This window comes from Acanthopagrus latus, chromosome 11 (genome assembly GCF_904848185.1).
Source record: "Acanthopagrus latus isolate v.2019 chromosome 11, fAcaLat1.1, whole genome shotgun sequence".
NCBI lineage: Eukaryota > Metazoa > Chordata > Actinopteri > Spariformes > Sparidae > Acanthopagrus > Acanthopagrus latus.
The window spans coordinates 27,499,942-27,519,997 of NC_051049.1; the positions used below are offsets into that span (position 1 = coordinate 27,499,942).

Below are 20,056 nucleotides of genomic sequence, written 5' to 3' on the forward strand. Positions count from 1 at the left end.
GGATGTTGCAGTGGAAAGGATGCAGAGAGGAGTGCTTCCAGAAGTAAAGGAAAGGTCAACTGCAGAGCAGCATCACTGCAGTTTCCATCAGATGTCAGATATGAAATGCCTGCTTTGATATGAGACAGTATGACAGCAGTACGACACTCACAGAGATGCAGCACAGTTCATTTGTCAGTTTGCAGTATGCAACCAAAGAGTGCTCTCGATATGTCCCTTTCACACTTGCAAACTGTAGACGTAAACTTTGACAATACTCCCCCAGCATGATTGGTTGTCTTCCCTCGTAAACACACCAGTGCTGTTCTTGGGTTTTATATTTCTGAAGCTGCTCTTCACTGCTGGATTGTCTCTGTGCTGGAGAGAGTGGACAGGCTTGATGTCTACAGGGTGGGCTGCCCCTCCACAAATAGACTGGTAGCAAACTGCGCCTTTGCCGAAGCCAATCAACATTATTCCGCATCCAAGCTCCATGTGTATGTAAGGGCAGCCCTTCCTGTAGACACTCTGCCTACCCACAGTGCCAAGCGCAGAGACAAAGCTGCAGGCCAAAGAGGTCAGTTTGCTGGGCAAAGTGCAGCTAAGGCCTAAGCCACTTGCGTACATTGATTGAGGACTGCCCAGTGCCAATCTGACATCTGTGGGGTTTGTCCTGTTATTCATGGTGGTCTTAAAAACTAGCACGAGTCAGAAAATGCGTCTGTCTAGCAGAGCAGAGGATCCTTAGGTGTCACTGCCAAGGCGTGAGGATTTGGAGATGTCGGGTGTTTAACTGCTGTCTGGATAGCTGTGAGGTTTTCTACTGTGTGTGTGCTCAAGGGTGTTGCTCTTGCACTCGTCTGTCACCTTGTCCTTTTGATGTATGTCCCTGTGAGATGACTTAAAACCCGAGTTTTTGGTAAGAGTAAAGAGCTGCAGGCCCCAGCTCATCTGTACCACACGTTTCGCCATTCCTGTACTGAAGTTTAGTTATTCTAAGATTGAAGCAAAACAAGCAGTCAGATGGACATTTCAATGTTTTAGCATCTCTAGCAACAGTTCTACAGACCACACACACACAGACACACACACACACACAGACACCCATACACACACACACACACACACACACACACACCAACCAGCTTCTCAGTCTGTGCGCTCCCCCTACTTTCATAAGTGTCTTTATTATCTGCACAGCTTCGTCTTTACAGTTGAAAGTGGACTATTTATGAACGCCTTCAGGAACAGGTGGAGAATCAAGACATCCAGAGACTCACAGGAACAAAGTTCTCCCCCAAGCAGATTTTCTGCCTCTGCCTCCTCCTCTTTAGCATCCTCTCACCGTTTTTGCTTATCCTTTTCCCCTTTACCTCTCTAGATATCTCTTCTTAGATCTCTCTTCCTCTCTTGTTGCCTCATCGCCAGCTTTTTGCTTTCCCTCTACTCCTGCACCCCCTCTGCTTCATTTTTCTACCTCCCTCTTTACACCCTAATCCTTTCCTGCCTTCTTCCCTCTCTTTTCTTCATCATCTTCGGTTCCCCCTCCCCCTCTACTCCTCCCCTCTATATTCTCCTGGCTTCTTGTTCCTGTCCCTCTCCTCTACATTCTCCTTTAGTTCTTCCTCCCTAGTCACCCCCCACCCCCCACCCCCCCATCTTCATCTTTCACCGTCTTTTCTCCTCATTACCCTCCTCTGCCTCCTCTCCTCCTCCCTCCCCCAGCATGGTTTCGATTATTGTTGGTGAGCTTGCCTTCCCTGCATACCACCTGCATACTTAGCATGGTTTTCATAGCTCAGCTCTCAAGAGTGACTCTTCCCCTCTATACACACATAACATGTGTTTATATCCATGTTGATTTAAGGTGCCCTAATTATTTAGCTAATTGACATTTTAAAGCAATGCTTGGTCCAAATTTTTACACAAAAAATAAGTGAATTCATTAACCGTCTTCCACAACCCAACCCCAAGGTGATGATTACTTGTGATAAGTTTGGGCTTCAGTTTATGTTTCAGCTGTGGTAATAGATGATATGCACAATTTTAAGTTCCAAGAAATTTGGAATTTTTGATTCTTGTCTTTATTGACAGAGCTACTAACAAAGCCTCTGTACATGGGACACATGCTCTACGAACTAAGCCGCTGTGGTGCCCCACACATAATATCATAAAATATTGGCAGGTCACACGCTTTAGCTTATAATGATAATCATGCAGCTTGCTGAAGTAAAGTTAATACCTTGCACCGAGAAAAACAAAAGAAATAAGAAATTGTTTGGGGAGACTCAGTCAAAAAAAAAAATCAAATCTGAGCCTGGCTTATTCCTCTCCAAAACCTTCTGGATATGGTGAAACCGGAATGATTGTATTTTGAGTGCAGCAGATGAATGTGTAGCTTGAGCTTACTAAGAGCACCTAAAGGCAGCTGTCTCTTTCACTAAACTCCTAAAGAGAAAAGGTAGACATGATGTAATTACAAATAATTGGACTTCCGCCAAAGGAGCATTCAGAACATTTGGTTTGTGCGGCATGAAATGTTTGGAGTCATTTCATGGTCAGGCTTTGGTTTCCAGTAGTGTTTGTTGTTCTGGAGCTGTTCTTGGTAACATAATGTCAATATTTAGTGACTATTTAATTTGGATGGAACTGGTCCAGCCTGTTGATACCTGGCATTAACATGGCTCTCCAGTGATCCGAACACAAGCAGACAGCACTAAATACAAGTGTAAACAACCATCACATGATCCAATTGCTCACTCGGCGTGTGGAGGTTATCTGGGACACGTCATCACATATATTTTCTAATGTAACACTAAGTCCTGCAGGGTCAGTGACAAGGATGTCATGAATGTAGGAATTTTCTGGTTGCTAGGGTGAGAGACAGGACGACAATACAAGTCCTGGGCCACATTGAAAGACTACCTACCCAACCACGTAACATTACAACAAAAAATAAGTTCTGACTCTTACCTGTCAATGTTAACAGCAGATGTTTGTGAACACACTGTCTATGTCAACTCATGTCATCTTTAAACTACTGCAATGACTGCAATATTCCCAGGTTCCCTTTGAAAATTGCTTAATTTTGGGAGTTGTTGCACAGCTATGGCGAATTCTAAATCATTCGTGCCATTCAAATTTTAAATCCAATACGTTAAGTAGTTTGTTTCCGGTGTCCGTCTCCTGCAGCATTGCTGTACCAGCCTCCTGCTTCTGTAACTAAAGTGTCTTGCCTGCCAACATTAGCAGCTGTTTAAACAGTGTTACATCTGATTTCACCATTTACATTAGATTTATCAAAGAAGACAACATTTCATTGATGCAAAGTTTTATAGAAAGTAACTGGTATAGGCTACTTCTTTGTCGCCTCTGTAGAAAGTCCCAAGACTCACTCTGTCTGTGACAAATTCCTAATTATTTGGGTCTTCTTATAAACTTGTTGTACATGATGATGATCTTTCTCTTGTCAAACACATTGTGTCCATTTGTCCCTGTGATGCAAGTCTTTATTTAAATACAGAGCTGGGAAGTGAGATTGGATCACAAGTGGCCACTGGAGGCGCATGTTTTGATGTATTCTGATGCTAGACGTGAACAAATAGACGGACCATATCACCCAAAGTCGCATGTTAATGCAATATATAATCAGCTTCTTTAAGTCATCTCTGTCTTGTCAGTGCCTTTCTGCTTTTTTGTTTCATTGGAACTTCGGGTGAAAAATGTCAACATACAAAAAGCTCTTTGTGCATGCAGTACTTAGAGATTTACACCTGTTCATCCTGTATGCTCACAGACATGGATATATGAAAGCACACTCTCAGTGGAACAGTGCTGGGCGATAATGTTATGCAGTCATTTGCTGCTCCCAGGCTGACCTTGGAGCTGCCCTCATCTATCAGCTCCGGGCCTCGGCGTTATCTCAACGCTGCAACCATCCCTCCTCCTATCTCCTCTCTGCGGCTGAGTCTCAATCCTGCAGTCGGCCCTCCTGTCCTTATCGGCTTCCCTTTGCTGTATTTTAGTGCTGCCAGGAGCCTGTCCAAACTCCTCTCCTAACCTTGCTTGTGTTTCGGCGGTCCCATTCCTAGGCCTCCCCCTCTGTTTCTGGTTAAATCTCTCTTTTAGCATTTCCTGCAGTCAAATTCATGTCTGGCAAAAAATGATCCCCACTTCCATTAATCCTTTAAGAATGTCACAACCATTTTTAAACCAGACGTATCTTTACTCCGGGAAGTTTAGGAATAACAGTGCTTGACGGCAAAATTAATAAGCATTGAAACCATCATCTCCCGACTCCTATGCATCTGTGCCATCACAGTAATATGAAATGCCATACAGTTGTCTTGCATTCTTTTCTTGTCTGTTACTGTGAAGGTTTCCGCTGGCTGGAACTGCCGCCGCATGGGCTGTCATATTTTTTATGCACAAAAAAAAAAAATTGGACAAGGCGAGGAAGGTATCAGAGCACATCAGCTGAGCATTGCTTCAAATGATTCCCCCTGCCTTTTGGATCGGCGCGGATGAAAGAGTGTCAGGGAAATGGGATGATAGGGAGGTTACATAGATTGTTGGCTCCCCAGAGTGTGTGTGTGTGTGTGTGTGTATGTGTGTGTGTGTGTGTGTGTGTGTGTGTTTCTGTGACTGTGTGTGTTTGTGGGGGGCTGGAAGGATGAAATGATGTTGCCAATATGGTTTAAATGAAACCCTTTCCCTGCCACAGACACTTTCATTAAAGCTGCAAGCGGTTGCTGTCGGCCCTCCTTTACCCACAGACACCATGTGGATAAACAACTCCTCAGAAAACCCCCAACTCACAAACATTCCTCACAACAATTTTATTTCTCAGGGAGTCCAGATAGTGGTTTTGGGGCAGAAAAGAGCTGGTGTGTGCTCTGGAGTGTTGAGATGAAGTGTTTGTGCACTGCATGTGCGTCGTGTCTCTATGACGACAGTATCTTGACAACCACCACTATATGATCAAACCGTGGTGCTTTGCCCTTTACTATCCAATTGTTTTTTATTTGACATTGGGACATCAAAGCGAGGAGGATGTCTGTGCGTGACATGATCCATAGCAGATGAATATGCTGCGAAAATAAGCGCCTAGGCCAGGAAAAAGAAAAAGAGTGACGGAGATGTCACCAGCGCCTGTCTGAATAGTTGGGACATTTTCAACTGATGTGCTCGGAGCAGCCATGCAAAAAAGGGGGATTGTTGGAAAAAAAACCCACTGGGCTCCTTCTCTCTGGGCGGGCGGCTGCTGCTGGCGGACGCTCACTCCTTATTGGTAACAATTGAAAAAAGATGCTGGCGCTCAGAAGAAAACAAGACCAAGGCCGGTCTTGTTTTCGCTCTCTTTCTGAGTCTGTTGTTTTTCTCATATTACTTCTCTATTCCTTGCTGTCCTCCCCCCTCACATCTTTCATTTTTTCTCTTTTAGCCTTTAATTTGCTGAGCAGTTCATCAGATATAACAGCATACAAACAAACACCACATGATTATAGGGTTGGAAACATCTAATGTTTAATAGTCCAAAACATTTTATTTTTGATTAACGCTGTAATCAAGCTGTATTTATAATGATATATACCAGCACTCAGAGGTAATTATACAATCAACTGCTTTGTCAATTTTAATGTTTGTTTCCAAAGCAGCATTTTTGTCGTTCATTTTGGCATTTGGCGTGATTAAGTTTGTTCACGATCTGTCAAAGTCTTTGAGTAATTCCCATTAGTGTTGGTGGTATTAATCAGCCCCGCTGTAGGTAAACAAACCAACTGCCTTTTATCCCTTTAGCACTTACACCATTAATCAATTCTCATAATTCTAGTCAACTGATTAACCAAATTATAGAGAGACTAAACTGCCAAAGGTTTGACATTTCAAGCTCTTTGAGTGGTTGATTTCCTCTTTTGTATACCACTGTGAATTGAGCGGAACAACCTTTTTTTTTTTTTTAACTTTTACTTTTCCCAGCAAGAAAAAGTCAGATGAACTGATGATAAGAATGAGCATCCCTTGCAGTCTGATCCACTTTGCAATGATGGACGACTATGATGGCGAAGTTTGATATTAATCTTGGTATCGGCCCAAAATGTCGGTCCACTCACTTATCTCTGTGACGCCTTGGTCTCACTGTCTGCTCTCTCCTGTGGTTTTTCACCCCAGCTGGCATACCCGTCATTTTCCCTGCTCTACATGGTGTCAGAGGGGGAACGGGGAGAAGATGACGTATAGCTTGCTGATTGTCTCATTCACAGCTCAGCGGAGAGCAAGGAGCTTAATTGATTCTAGTTCAGTCCGAGGGGGAGTGAAGCATGGAGGCCATCCATCACTGTCATCGTCATCCATCAGCCGATGCTGGAAGCAGAAAGGATTAAAATACAAGACCGATCTTAAAGTTGGGAGTTGAGAAACGCTAAACCTGTGTTCAGACCTGATAATAACATCCGTCCTGAGTTATGCAATCACCTGCTGTTCACATGCATCTCACACAGGCTTCTTGAACAACATAGTACGAGATCTTACTTGCTTGTTTTATATGCAAATATGCACATGCATGACTGGGACATCGCCTAACCCTAATTTTTGCACAAAGAGAGTTAACCTAACTTGTAACATAACAACCAAACTTACCAGAACACCCACATAATTGAAAATTTGTCAAAGAAAGCATTTCACAAAAATGTATAAAGTCTCTCCTTACTCGGTAACTCACAACATTGCACATTGCTTTTGAGGGAGTCTGGGAGCTTCCTCCATGGGTGATAAAGAGAACACAACATCGGTTACTGTTTACTCCTTTTTTAAAAGCAATTTGTATTTTCTACATGTATATACAGTGTTATCTTCTGTCATAAATGTGAACTAAATGGTGGATTCATGTGTCACACTTTGTGCAAAATGAGATTCAGGCTGCTAAAAGCCATGCTAGGACAAACTAGCATTTCATAGGAAAGAAACAACCCAATATATTGTGTTCAGTGTGACTTAACAAGAATACACAAATGAGTACAAATTTTCTTTAACCATTCGAAAAGGTGTTTTTTTTTTTAGTTTCTTCTGTGGTCATATGCGGTCCCGACGCCCTCTGAATGTGGTCTGAGCGATCGGATCTTGATGTGTCTTCAGGCCAGTCACACCTGTACTGAGAGCTGTCCACTTGTGACCAGATCACTCTGGACAGATGTTGATACCAGGTCTGAACAAAATCTAGCTCTCACCCCCTACCTCTTTTCTTTTCAATTCTCCCCTGTTTGTGTACACTTATTACGCCAACTCCTTTTCCTTTAGGGCCTCTTCAGGTCCGGTTGAAGTCTCTAGAGGTCGTAAATAGGTGTTTGGCTGGCATTTCATGATATGTACCATTAAGGACTTTAAATGTTTTATATACAGCTAAATAGCGATATAGTAAATAGTTTGGTGTGATGCAGTTTCGGACAGCAAAGTTGATTTACTCCTCTAGCCATCTAGGTGTAGCTGATCATGTTAGACTATGATGGGAAAGACTGCATATGAATTATATTGTTGGGTACAAACAAGTTCTGAGATGTCTCTAAACATTTTTCTGTTACAATGCAAAATTGGTCTTGAATCTCATTTTAATGGGCATTGAATCATCTGAAACTTGCTGACTCCCTCTGTGAATGTTTTTTTTTCCTCTCTCTGCTGTTTGACAGAGAAACTGCAATTAGTAAGCAATGATTTCACATTACTGACACCCTGTGTGGTGTCAGCTGTACTGGCCAGGCAACTGTGGAGATTCGGGTTGAGTGCAGTTGCTCATATTTGATTTCTGCGAAATGGCCACACACCAGAGAAACCTGCATCACTCTCCTCTGTCCAACTCTGCTGTGTTAATCTGTACGCAAAGAGATGGACCAGCCACGCAGCTCTGATTCCTCCTTTCCTTAAAATTGCTTGTTGTTGCAATTCACCTGCTCGCTTATCATTAAGACACTGAGCGACACATGGGATATGTGCTTGACAACAGCCAGGGACTCATGCCAGCCTTACGTTGTGCTGTAGGATATGCATTATAAAAACACTGACACCTTTGAGGACAAAGGTCCACATGGAATAAGTGTATTCACCAGTATCATAAGCATGTTGTTAAGAAACAAAGGAAGGAGCTGCAGAGAGTGACAGAGAGCTGGCAGTTACTCAGCTGTAAGTGAAGATGCATGTTTCTTCATGTTGGCTGCAATACAGCAGGATATCTCTTGTACTTCTCTATTTGTATTGTCCTCAGCCACACGCTGACATGGTCTCAAATCTAGATTTTTTTTTTCCTTTCCCGCTACCGATTCAGATATCTGGGCTCTGGGTATCGGCTAATGCAGAGTACCGCATCAGTGCGTGTTTAAAAAAAAAAAGAAGAAAAAAAAAGAAGAAAAATAGATCTTTTTTCTTTTACCAGCTGAATATACAACTCACTCTGTATGGATGTGATATGATTGCTATAGTTGCCAGGATCAGCAAAGCACAACTTCCTGTGTTGGCTTTAACACCAGTGGTGATGAACTGATTTCTGGTGTGTGTCATGTCATGCAGAGCTAAGGGAGCTAACTGGGAAGTAGCATGGTCCCGTTTTTAAATAATGTGGAATCAGATCGGTGCATAGACACGTACTCGCCTATACCTGCATTTTGTGGTAGTGTCAGTGGCATTTCCTATACTGGTATCAGAATCAGAACAACTCTACTCAATTGTTCATACCCTCCTGATAGTAGATGAGTTCAAACATGCACAATAACTGGTAAAAATCTAAAATATTCTGTTAACTGTAGGCTTTTGATAAAATTTTACATCTGCCAGGTTTAGGTCTGATGGACTCCTGAAAGATCCTCTTATCCAACACAGATTGAAAGACAGCACTGTTGCTCTGCTTTAATCTGTTTTGAGAAAGACTTGGTTAAAAATTAGTCTCTTTCAGGTTGTAAGGCACAGCAATTTGAAAGGTAGAGATCATTTAAACGAACTGGGAAAGACCTGTTTTTGGATGATGACAAATGTACTCTCATAACTTATAGCTTATTGCTGAGAAAAAAAAAAAACCCTTCACATCAGAGGAAGATCATTCCTGGATTGTTTTCGGGAAAAGAATTGATGTCACTGCTCCCCACATGACATGCAAAGAAAAAGTACAATGACAAATACATTGCTGACTAATAAAGCATCAATTAGCTTAATTAGTGGAATAATTTTCATTACTAATTATTTTTATGTGTCAGAGTGCCTGTATTTTTTTACATGGTGTTTGACCTTCACTTGACTGAGGATTTCATAGACGTTCTGTTAAAAAGCTTTAAAGCCACACTGCCTCATATGTCCAGATTTAGCCCTCTGCACCTCAGTATAGGAATCCTTTCAGTTTTTAGTGTTATAAAAAGGATTAACTTCATTACCTTGACTGTTCATGGCCACACAGTTTGCTGAATATTGCTTTACTCAGAATGGCTCCATTTGGCACTTTTAGTGAGGTTCATGGCTGTCAGATTTTTAAACTGCAGTATTTCTTGGCTCGCGGCCAGCATTTTTCTCTCACGTTAATGCACAAAATGGTCGGCAAAGTTCTGTTTTTGAGGCCAATGAAATGATGTTTCAGTACAATAATAAAATGATTGGTTAATGTATTTAGAGAGAGAACACAAGGTGCATGATGGTGTAGCAGCTCCAATTGCAATAATTGAATTGAAACTTCCAGGAACAAAAAGCTGTTATTGGAAGTTATTGACCTCTTCAAGATGAGATCAATGAAATGATACAATCTCATTCTTACCATTTCCATTAAACCTGAGCTGTAAGCGATTGTTCAGGATTGTAATTTTAACAGCTCTTGTTCTATTGAACAGTGAGTGACTGCCAATCTCTCGTCCTTTGTCTGACTTTTGTGTCTTTATTCATATTCCTCAGTATTCCTTTAAAAATTTGCACCTTTTCCGCTAATTTTATTACCCTCAGTCGTCCTTACAGGGTTCATTTCCCGTTAACAAGCTTGTCTGACATTGCGCTGACGGTCACAAGTCAAACAGATCGATACAAAACTCCTTTTGCACAGGGCTTTAGGGTAACAGATAAAATATTTCATGTGATTATATTTGTAATGGTTTATCTTCGGCATCTAGGACTTCAACTGTTCCTAAATCACTGGAGAGCAGACTGAGAGGTTAATAATACTTATTACTAGTAATAGTTACCTTATTAGGCTGTAAACAAGCAAATATAATGATTGAGCGAAATTGTTGATGAAGATTCTCAGGTCATGGTTATTCTAAACCCTAGAATGGAAGGAAATTGTCTCATAAATATTTCAGATAACAATGTTTTCAAGACGTGAGTTATTGGACCGGATGCTGAGAAAAGAAAAGACGTGAATGTGAACATTGACAGCATGAAACTCATGTTTGGTTAAATTTTGAGAATCTTAGATGTGCAAAAACTTGCAATTGCAAATCCATCAAACCAGCTCCCACAGGTTTATCGAAAGACAAACTCTGTCTGAGTGGAAATCATTTTCTGGGTGTGCTGTAACTCTCCAAACTCAGTCTTGTCACACAAATTGCTCTTGCAAAGCGGGATGATGAAATTTCATCAGGGTTTCTCTGTCCCGCTGCATTCTGCCATGGAATCAGAATAACTTCAGGGCCAGCTTGAGACCCCAACTGCACTCGGTTACCCCTACCAGAGTTTCCATACTGATTCTAATGAATCAAGTTGTGCTGTGGATGGAAGTCATCAGAGGCCAGCTGCTCTGTTGATAAGGCAGCATCAGAGAGCAGACATTGCAGCAGCCATGCGCACGAGGAACACGCATGATCAATCATTTAACAGATGTATAGCCGCTGTGTTTGTGTGTCTGATTTGCTTTCACTGATCAAGGCGGCTTTTTTTCAGTGATGTGGGGTTTTCATTTCATTAGCTGGTTATGCGAAATGGAGCCGGTTAGAGGGCAGAACATGACTTCACGCTGCCACTGAGGGAGAGAAAATCCAAGAAGGAGAATGTGCTTGAAGAAGGCAAGGTAGGAAAATCTATACAGCAGGAGAGAGGAAGAAGTAAAGGAAGTAGAATGTGTGATTTAGAATGGATGTTTCTGCTGTTGAGGATTTGACTGAAATCACTTTTCAATGAATGCTTCTTTGGCATGATAGAAGACAGAGAGAGGGCAGAGTCGTGTCCACCTGGTGAAACCTCGATGTTCAGGATACCGTAGCAGGTAGGTATTGTATAATCCATTTTTAGGCTATTTGTATGTGATTGAACTGAAAATATAAATTCTTCTCTTTTTTGCCTGATTTTATATTCCCTAGTGTTAAAAAGCTTTGACCCTGCTTTCTAGACAACATTGTTGACCACAGTATACAACTGGCAGGTCGCACGCTGTACATTTTGCAGTATTAAGTAGTCTAAAACTCAACCCATTTTGAATTGTCTAAAAAAAAGGATAAAAAATAGCATCGCTTTTGAAAAATGGAAGAAGAACACTGTCAGCTTCAAGTTCCTATCATGTCCAAATCAATGTGGGAGCATTTTTATTGCATAATATTTCTCCATATCTCACCCATATGCTAGTGTCAGGCCAAAAAGTTGTTAAAAAAAAGAAGTATTTTTTAAGGTATTCTTAATGGTATTTTTGGTATTGGTATTCTTAATGGAGTTTCTAACTTCTTGGAAAAATTATACAAAAAAAGTGATTGCTCATCCTGCACCTGGGGGTGTATGCTTTGGTTATTCCTCTGCTGTCTTCCAGCTGCTCTGCCTGTCCAGACAGATAGCTGTACATGTTGCTGAAGTCACTAAAAACTGTAGCTAACCAGCAACCTCCCAACAAACAGCTCTGAACCAGGGCTGTACGCAGCCTTCGTGAATGATTTGGGTTGGTGGCAGTTCCGCTGTTTGTTGTCGTTGACATGAATAATTTGCGTCAACGTGTCGTCCCAAACAGGAAGTGGTAGTACCCGTGGAGGCTGAGAATGGCCCCTCTCACACAGAGACGCTGCATTAACGCCGCAGCGGCGGTTTGTCACTTCTCCGCCGTTGGTCATTCACACAGAGCTGGAGTAAAGATGAACTGCCGTGTAATTCACACAGAAATCTGTGCTGCGGCTCCTAAAGAGACGTGATGGTACACGTCATGATGATGACGTCGGTGTGTTTCCCAGGTATCTTGGTTTGTTTTTACAGGAAACACAGAACTAAGCTGAAGCTAATATTACTTTGATAGTTGTTTCATGGGAACTTTGATAACTAAATTGGATGACTTCAATTTTAGAAATTAAATTTGAACTTTAACAGATTTATCCTTTCCTCTTTAAAGTGTGCTTCTAATTAGGGAAGTAAATTTTTCATTCTATGGCCTAGAAGATTCAGATTCAGCAATTCAGTGTGTTAAGTTGGAGTGATTCCCTTATTTCATCATCTCCTTTATAATCTAACGTTAACACTTACATGAGTCATAGTGATGATTTACAACCATTTGCTCCACTGAAGCCAAGCACAGGGTTCACCGTGCTGCTTCTGTTGGTCAACAGCCACATGTTGAAAATGCAGGCGAGTTCTCAGGCATGTTTGTATTCTGTACTTTGTATCACAGCATCATTAGACCAGATAAAATACTGTAATTATCCAGTCAAGCTCTGGCTGGAAAATGAAGAGTCCTGAACCTTTGCACCTTTTAGAGCTTAAAAGCTTTTTCACACTAATGCAGAATTAAGCCATGGAGAGGTTAACACGGATTGTGTGCACTCTATCATGTTCTTCTAAATTGGTGTTACTTCACTTAAGACCTCACTTCAGTGTCAAAAACTCTCTCCAAGTCTGCATCGAACAAAACTAACAACATATTATTCATTTTTTGGCACACACTTTGGTGTTGTGTTTACCGTCAGACAAGTCCCATGTGAACAGATGGAAAACTAAACAGCCAGCATCACAACATGTCACAGTATTACCATAAATCAACAGAGATCAATAGACCTATGCTATGTGGTATTTATGCAGCATGAATAAAACAAGATGTTGAAAAGTTGTACTCGCACGGGACACCGAGCAAATACCAGCACATGGCAGGACATACTGTACACATAATAAGATGCCGTGGGAATGGGTCTAAAGTGTGCGTATGTGTGTGTGCGAGTGGCTGGAGGTCTGTTGTGGGTACAGCTCTGTAGGTAGACTTGTTTTTATAATGCTTAGGATGTGTGTGATGTCAACATTTCCAGTCACTCTTTCTTCTCCGTTGAACTCTTAGATAGATTTAGTATAGCTGGCCAGTTGGTTAGACTGTGTATGTCTATGCGCGTATACTGGAAGTGTATGTTGGTTTCAGGAAGGAGATTTTATGGAGGGGAAACGGGTGAACAATGCCTCTGGCCTCAGTGTAGCACAGCGTGGTCAGTGAGCCAGTGAGCTGCTTGCACTGCAAAAAATGATACACTCAGCAGGAGAAATTCTTGTGTCCAGGCCACAAGGCTGCAATGTCTATTACAGCTTCACAATGTGAATGTCTTTTGTATCAGGTCTTTTTAATTAAAGATTCATTACAAAAATAAAACATTCTTGCGTTGCCGTGATTAAAGGTTTGAGGTTAGAGCTGGGGAAAGAACATGGCTTGAGTTAAAATAATGACTTTTTTAATGTAAGGGGTGCAGCTGCTACTAAATATCATTCTCATAATCGATTGGTCTAATTATATTCATGATTAATCGTTAAGTCTATAAATTGTTAATATGCTCATCACAATTTCCCAGATCCCAATGTTCCGTCTTCAGATTTCGTCCTTTGTCTAAACATTCCAAAAGCCAAAAACTGTGGATCCATAAATGACAAAGGAAAGCAGAAAATCCTTAAATCTAAGAGGCTAAAACTCCATAATAAAAAAATGTTTCTATATCCTGATAGACTAGGTAGTCCTTACAGTGCAAGCGAGGGACCTCATTCTCGTGGTTACAATACTAATCACTAATCAACCCAAAGGCCAATAGTTGAAATAGCTTAAACTGGACCACAGTTTTGGACAGACAAACTGGTTTCATCATCCTGAGGCTGGAAAGAATGGGTGGCAAACATGCACATTTCTTATGAATCTAAATTGTATCAGCCGATATTTGCCAACATTTAAACTGTTTCCTGAAGAGGCTAGAATACGCTTGAATGCATTGCTTTTCACATTTTCACATCACTTTTAAGTGGCATTTCATTTCGTTTGTTCATTTCACTCATTTTGGATTGCTCTGGACAGTCATAGCTACATACAGCTGCCCCCTATTCAGAAAACCCACCATCAATGTTGTTACAAATGCATTTTGGGATGTAGTGTTGAAGTCAATGTTTTAATAGCATCTGGAAGTCCCTGAGATATAGCAGATTTCTCAATTCAATGTACTGTACGTTCCATTAACAAGTGCAGAGAATCTGATAGAGGGTAAAATTGGAGGATTAGATACCTGCGAAAATGGGTTTTCTTTTGCAGTGTTTAAATCCCCCTCGTTCCAATTTAAGAAAGGTGCACAACAAGTAATCGACTTTGGAAGGAAGAAAAACAGGAAGGAGGAAGTGAATGAAGAGCTCCGAGACAAAACACATCTTAGATACTGACGGAGATAGCAAAGCCAAAAACAGGGCAAATATCATTGTAGTCTCTTGGAACAATTAAGTAACATTGGTATCTTGAATGTGGTGAAAGGTGAATGTTTTATTACTTCTGTTCTTCAGGCTTTCTCCAGAGATGTTTTCTCTTCTTTAAGTTATCTAAAACATCACTTGAAACTTCCCAAAGTGCAGTGCTGTCATAGGAATGAGCTGCTGGAATGCTGTTAGTGACCACAGTCTGATCCTCTGTACTCTTTGGAGCTGGTCTAATTTGCCATCTCACTAGAGACTCAGGATAATTAGTCCCAATGAGGAGATTACCTTCCGGCCACTGCACATTTCAGATCAGCCAGACAAAATGGCCACCCTCCATGACCCCAGATGCCACAGATCTGTGAGTGAACTCTTGACTGGCTGGCGAGAAAACATGGAGGCTGGTTGGTTGACACATTTTGTTTGATACTTGTAATTGCACACACTGAGCTGAAATTTGCATTATCGATGAGCAAACCAGTCTTGGGGTTTGCATGTAGTCATACATCAGCCAACTTTCTTTCATCACAAAGTTGAATTGGTGTTGCATTACTGTCTAATCACTTTCATGTTGTGACTTCCTTTTAGAGCTCTACGCAATTTGCAACACCCTAATTGTCTTGTAGATAACGTATCTTGATGTCGGGGGCCCAAACTGACATGAAAGCCTAATTGTTAAATGTTAAACTAACTAATTGTATGGAGGACTGATTATCCGGCCTGCTGCATTATTGGTTAAATGTCACTGGCAATGTGGAGAGCTGACTTTCAGTTTGTTGTTAGAGTTGCTGGGCTGTGAGAAGTGGAAAGTGCTGACTGAATGATATCTGCGGATATCAGAATTACTCTGTGCAATTTAATCCAACAGAGAAAGCCATAATTCTCGTTTTGCTTGGATACGCTAATGTACATTTCCAAAGTGGAAATTAGCAGCTAATGAGACATTGTCTACAAACAGCTGGCATTGCAGGGTTATTCACATATTCAGAATGTTTGCATACATTTATGATAAAACACTGCTTATTATGCTTTGAAAGATGAATAATGGCCGAGGGTTCAGTTTAATGCTGACAGCACTTTCTCCTCAGGTAGTGGGTTCACAACATGGGTAAAAATTGTGCGACATGAGAAAATTGACTAATTTGGAATTCTAATTAAAGCTTTTCCTACTTATAATAAGCATATTTAGTATTCCAAGCTTTTAATTTCTTTGAAGATGAAGAAAAAAACTGATGCTTATTATAAACAAGATTAGGATTTGAGTATTAGATGCTCCAATATAAATATGGACATCAGGAATATATATAATTTTTATAAAGGGGCTAAGCCTTATTCAAATGCTGGCTTGGTCCAAGCCACCAACTCAAAGTAGGAACGTGACTCAATAATAAATTATCTTTCTTCAAAATGCCTTGTTCTACCTTTAGTACAATTCCAATTGTGGGAGAGAATCATTTTCACCAATTTTACCAAAACTATGATCGGAGAGATTTAAATGTTTCAGACTTTCAGACAGAAATTTCTTATCCTGGACTAGTATTGACACCACTATATAAAATGGTATTCATGAGATGGAGCCAGTGAATACACTGAATTATATACCTAAATTGATGGGGACAAACATTCATTTCAGTCCATCTGCCTCATTCGACATTTGTCCTTGTTATGTCTTTCTTTAATCTCATACCAATGCAACAGTCAAGCTGTGACTCCTGATGTGGACTTAAATTACCATTGCTCAGACAGGTTTACAGTCAAACAATCATTTTAGCACCAGATGAATGGACAGATGATTGATCCCTGCACATTATAAGATCATAAATACAAATGACTGTAAAAAAAAAAACTCCAGCTGTGACTGGGCAGTCATGAAATTTAACAACATTTTTACACGATGAGCCTACATATGTCCTCAGGTCAGTAATGGAACATAAATGGCAACACAGAGCAGATAAGATGTCTGTTTTTTCAAGTGCCATCAAACACCCATATAAAAATTTACTGTTTGTTTTACTAGAATACAGAAGTGAGGAAATGTACTATTTATAATAAGACTCCAAAGGATGATAACAAACAAGGGGAGGGTGTTACTAAAATCACACGAAACGAAAAGCCGTAACATCTCGCAGTTGGTGTTTTTAGTTACATTAGTCACATTTAATTGCTTGACTTGCACCACGCTGTCACTGGTAATTTGGCGGGGTGCGTATTTATTAGGAGCTCCTGGTGGTTGCAGTTTTGAAGTTTGATAGCACATCCTCAGAGCTTAACATTGTAACCAGTGCTTAAAATATTTATAAGCCCCAGTATCAGAGAGCTTTGAAGTGTGCCAGCACCTGTGGCAGAATTTCTGATGAAGAAAGAGGCTGCTGTTAAAAACATGCCGCATGCACTGTTCCCGTTTGAAACCTAACAATGGCTTTTATATTCCCTGAATCTTCCTGAAAAATGTTGGGGGGGGGGCCTGATATCCCTGGTTGATGTCTCCACACTCTCGAGGGACAAGTTCGATAACTTGGCAAAGCGTTCCTGTGGCCTGAGATCCAGAGAACAATCTGTGAATGTTCAACTTTCTCAGTGTGTGTCAACTTAAATGCAATTTCCCTATTATCAGCCTGCCGTTTTGTCCACCTCTACAACTCTTCAGTCCTCTGAGATTTCTCACTTCGGAACATATTCCCCCTCCTACTTAACAGGAAAAGGGTCTGAGTCAGTCTCCAGAAACAATGGTGTGATCCTGACACACCCGCAGAACCACTGTAGCAATTTTTAGCTCATTGCAATAACCTTCAGTAGGCATCCTGCCCTTTTGTGTATGCATGGTTGGCTAATGTGTGTGTTGTCCTTGCCACTCTCCACAGTAGTGAATTGTAGTATTTATTAATGTATAATGACTTCGAGGGATTGTGCTCATGGTGAAGGCCTTTTTGTAGCACGCTATACTTCCTTTTGGCCCATGCTATTAAACATTGATCGTTGGCTAATAAGAGGGGATGGATGCGGTCCGTTGGTTCCCTCTCCACCATCCCACGAAGATGATAAATTGCCATATGCAATGTGTTGGGATAGCTTGGTTTATTCACATAATTACTGACCACAGCTCACCTGCATCCTTTTGCCAGTTAATGGCAGGTAAAGACTGAGGATATGAATTAGGATCAACTCCAGTTTTCAGTCAGGGTCGTGCAGTGTAGCTGGGGAAATGTCAACCAGTGTAGTTGAAGTGGGTGTTTAATTCGCTTCATTTCCAAACAGTGGCTCTGCGGCCTTATGTGCTGTGCTTTGCTGATAAACAGCACAAAATAAATCCAGGATTTTCATCACACGGACTTGATTGATGAAGTCGAGTGTGATACACGAGGAGGTAGCAACACACTCAGCAGGTTCAAGGTGCTCACTGCATCAATTATAAGTGGGACAGGGTTGATTTCATACAATATTTAGGTTGACACAGACTGAGCTTTGATTCAGATTTCTCTTTTTATTTTTCTACTTGAAAGAAACCTCAAGTTGAAATAAAAATGTCTCCTGTTGTCAGAATTTGAATTAATTTTGAATGTAAGTAGGTAGTTAGATGGCTGTAAAATAATCTTAGAAGCTGGTACAAATGAATGGCTGTCACTGTTTTCACAGCATTTGGTAAGACATAAAATGACAATGCTCTTAATGTTGCTGAAGATCGGCCTGAATTGAGCTAATGTTTGAGTGTACTGCTATACTGATTGGAACTTCTGTCTCACATTTAAAATGCTAAGCGAGCACTTAAGAGGTTTTGCATTGTATGGATTTTTCCATATTATAAAAAATAATGACATTATACCGGGAACAGACCTAAATGCTTCAAAGTGCCTCTCCTTGCCAAGGTAATCAGTATCCAAAACTGTGGTCCAGTGATTGGTTTAGAAAAAAAGATATTTCAAGTTTTTATATTATAATTTCCTTTGCTGAGAGGAAAGAGACATCACATCAGTTGCACTCAGAAAAAGATCCTCTATGGCATTTTGTTAGTCTCTAAACCAGTGCACGTGATATGTGTACACAGAACAGTGTCCACAAGCAGAAAAAAAACATCTTTGTTCAGCACAACACTCACTCCTAGGTCATGGTCGAGTCCACTGCTCTTCTAGCAAGACCCCTCCTTCACCGCTTCTGATAGCTTGCATCTATCGTTTATGTATGAGGAAGGCCTCAACGGCTTTGAGGACCTGATACTCCATGCTCAAAACATCCATCAAGGTTTTTGATGGGGGAAGGTGAGAAAAGCGATGAAGTTCAAGAAAAACAAAAAACAAAATAACAGAGGTTTTCGTGGCCCTGGTACTAACCTGGACAATAAGAGGGAGGGTGGGAGAGAGATCAGCTGTTGCAACTGCATTGTCTCTGGTCTAGTCCAAAGAGGAGCGTTAGCAGACTGGAAGGAGGCAGAAGAGGGAAAACTACCATATCAGAAACATAAGTAAACTGGGGCTGCAGCTATCGAATCAGAGTTATTTGGTGTAGGCTATCACTCTCTTGCAGTTAAACACAAATTAGTTTCCACATCTTAACATGATATCTCGTCATACCGACATCGGGCTACAGCCTCTGCAAATACCATACGTTCTAACAAGCAATGGCAGGCTACATTAAATTAGCTAACATCAGTGTTTACGTTACCTTGTGTAAGCGACGCTTGGTGAGCTGGTGCTAACAGCTGGATGCTTTCAGTTCAGATGTTAAATCATTGTTGATGTGCTGTTGTGGTTCTGCTTTGCAGTAGTCTTTTTTTTTCCTTTATTTTTTTTTGGCCTTTTTAATGGCTTTATTGATAGGATAGAGTAGGTGAAGAGGTGACAGGAAACAGGATGAGAGAGAGAGGGAGTGGCACTCAGCAAAGGGCCCCAGGCCGGGAGTCGAACCTGGGTCCGCTGCAGCGAGGACACAGCCTCTGCACATGGGACGCCTGCTCCACCAACTGAGCTAAACGGCGTCCCGTGATCTTCCTTTTTAAGTCTGAGATGATCCGAAACTTTGGACATTCTCTGTCTTTTATGTACGGTTTCTTGGCTCTCCGTCATGGCGCCAACTCAATTCTAAACGTAGTGGTGTGTGTCCGCAACAACAGTCCGTGTGGAAAAATGATCCCTGAGCTAAGCAGGCCACATAACGCGGGTTAAACAAAGCCTCGAGGCAGAGATTTTGTTTCAAGAGCTTTGAGCTTTTGAGGATGGAGATGGAATAGACAGTGGCTAATGTCTCCCCTCATGTCCTCAACTGATAATTACACTGATAGCAAAGTATATAAGTAAATAATGTGGAAAGTATTGCATATATTCACAGACAATTCCGACTGAAGCATTGAAGCCCAAAAATGGATTTTGGGACAGCTGTATAATAGCCACGAGCCCCATGGGTTTGATTCTAATGCACAAACTACACACTTCTATTGTGCACATAATAGCAGACTTCA

The 20,056-nt window shown here is 41.1% G+C and overlaps 1 protein-coding gene and 1 long non-coding RNA gene across 4 annotated transcripts in view; both read left to right on the forward strand.

The window, feature by feature from the left end:
- LOC119028313 (carboxyl-terminal PDZ ligand of neuronal nitric oxide synthase protein-like) overlaps positions 1-20,056 on the forward strand; it is a 192,802-nt gene that overhangs the window by 16,158 nt on the left and 156,588 nt on the right. The window lies entirely within an intron of this gene.
- Positions 5,018-6,382, forward strand: LOC119028315. Its single transcript, XR_005077666.1, has 2 exons — positions 5,018-5,269; positions 6,151-6,382. It is a non-coding gene; the product is annotated as an uncharacterized LOC119028315 (long non-coding RNA).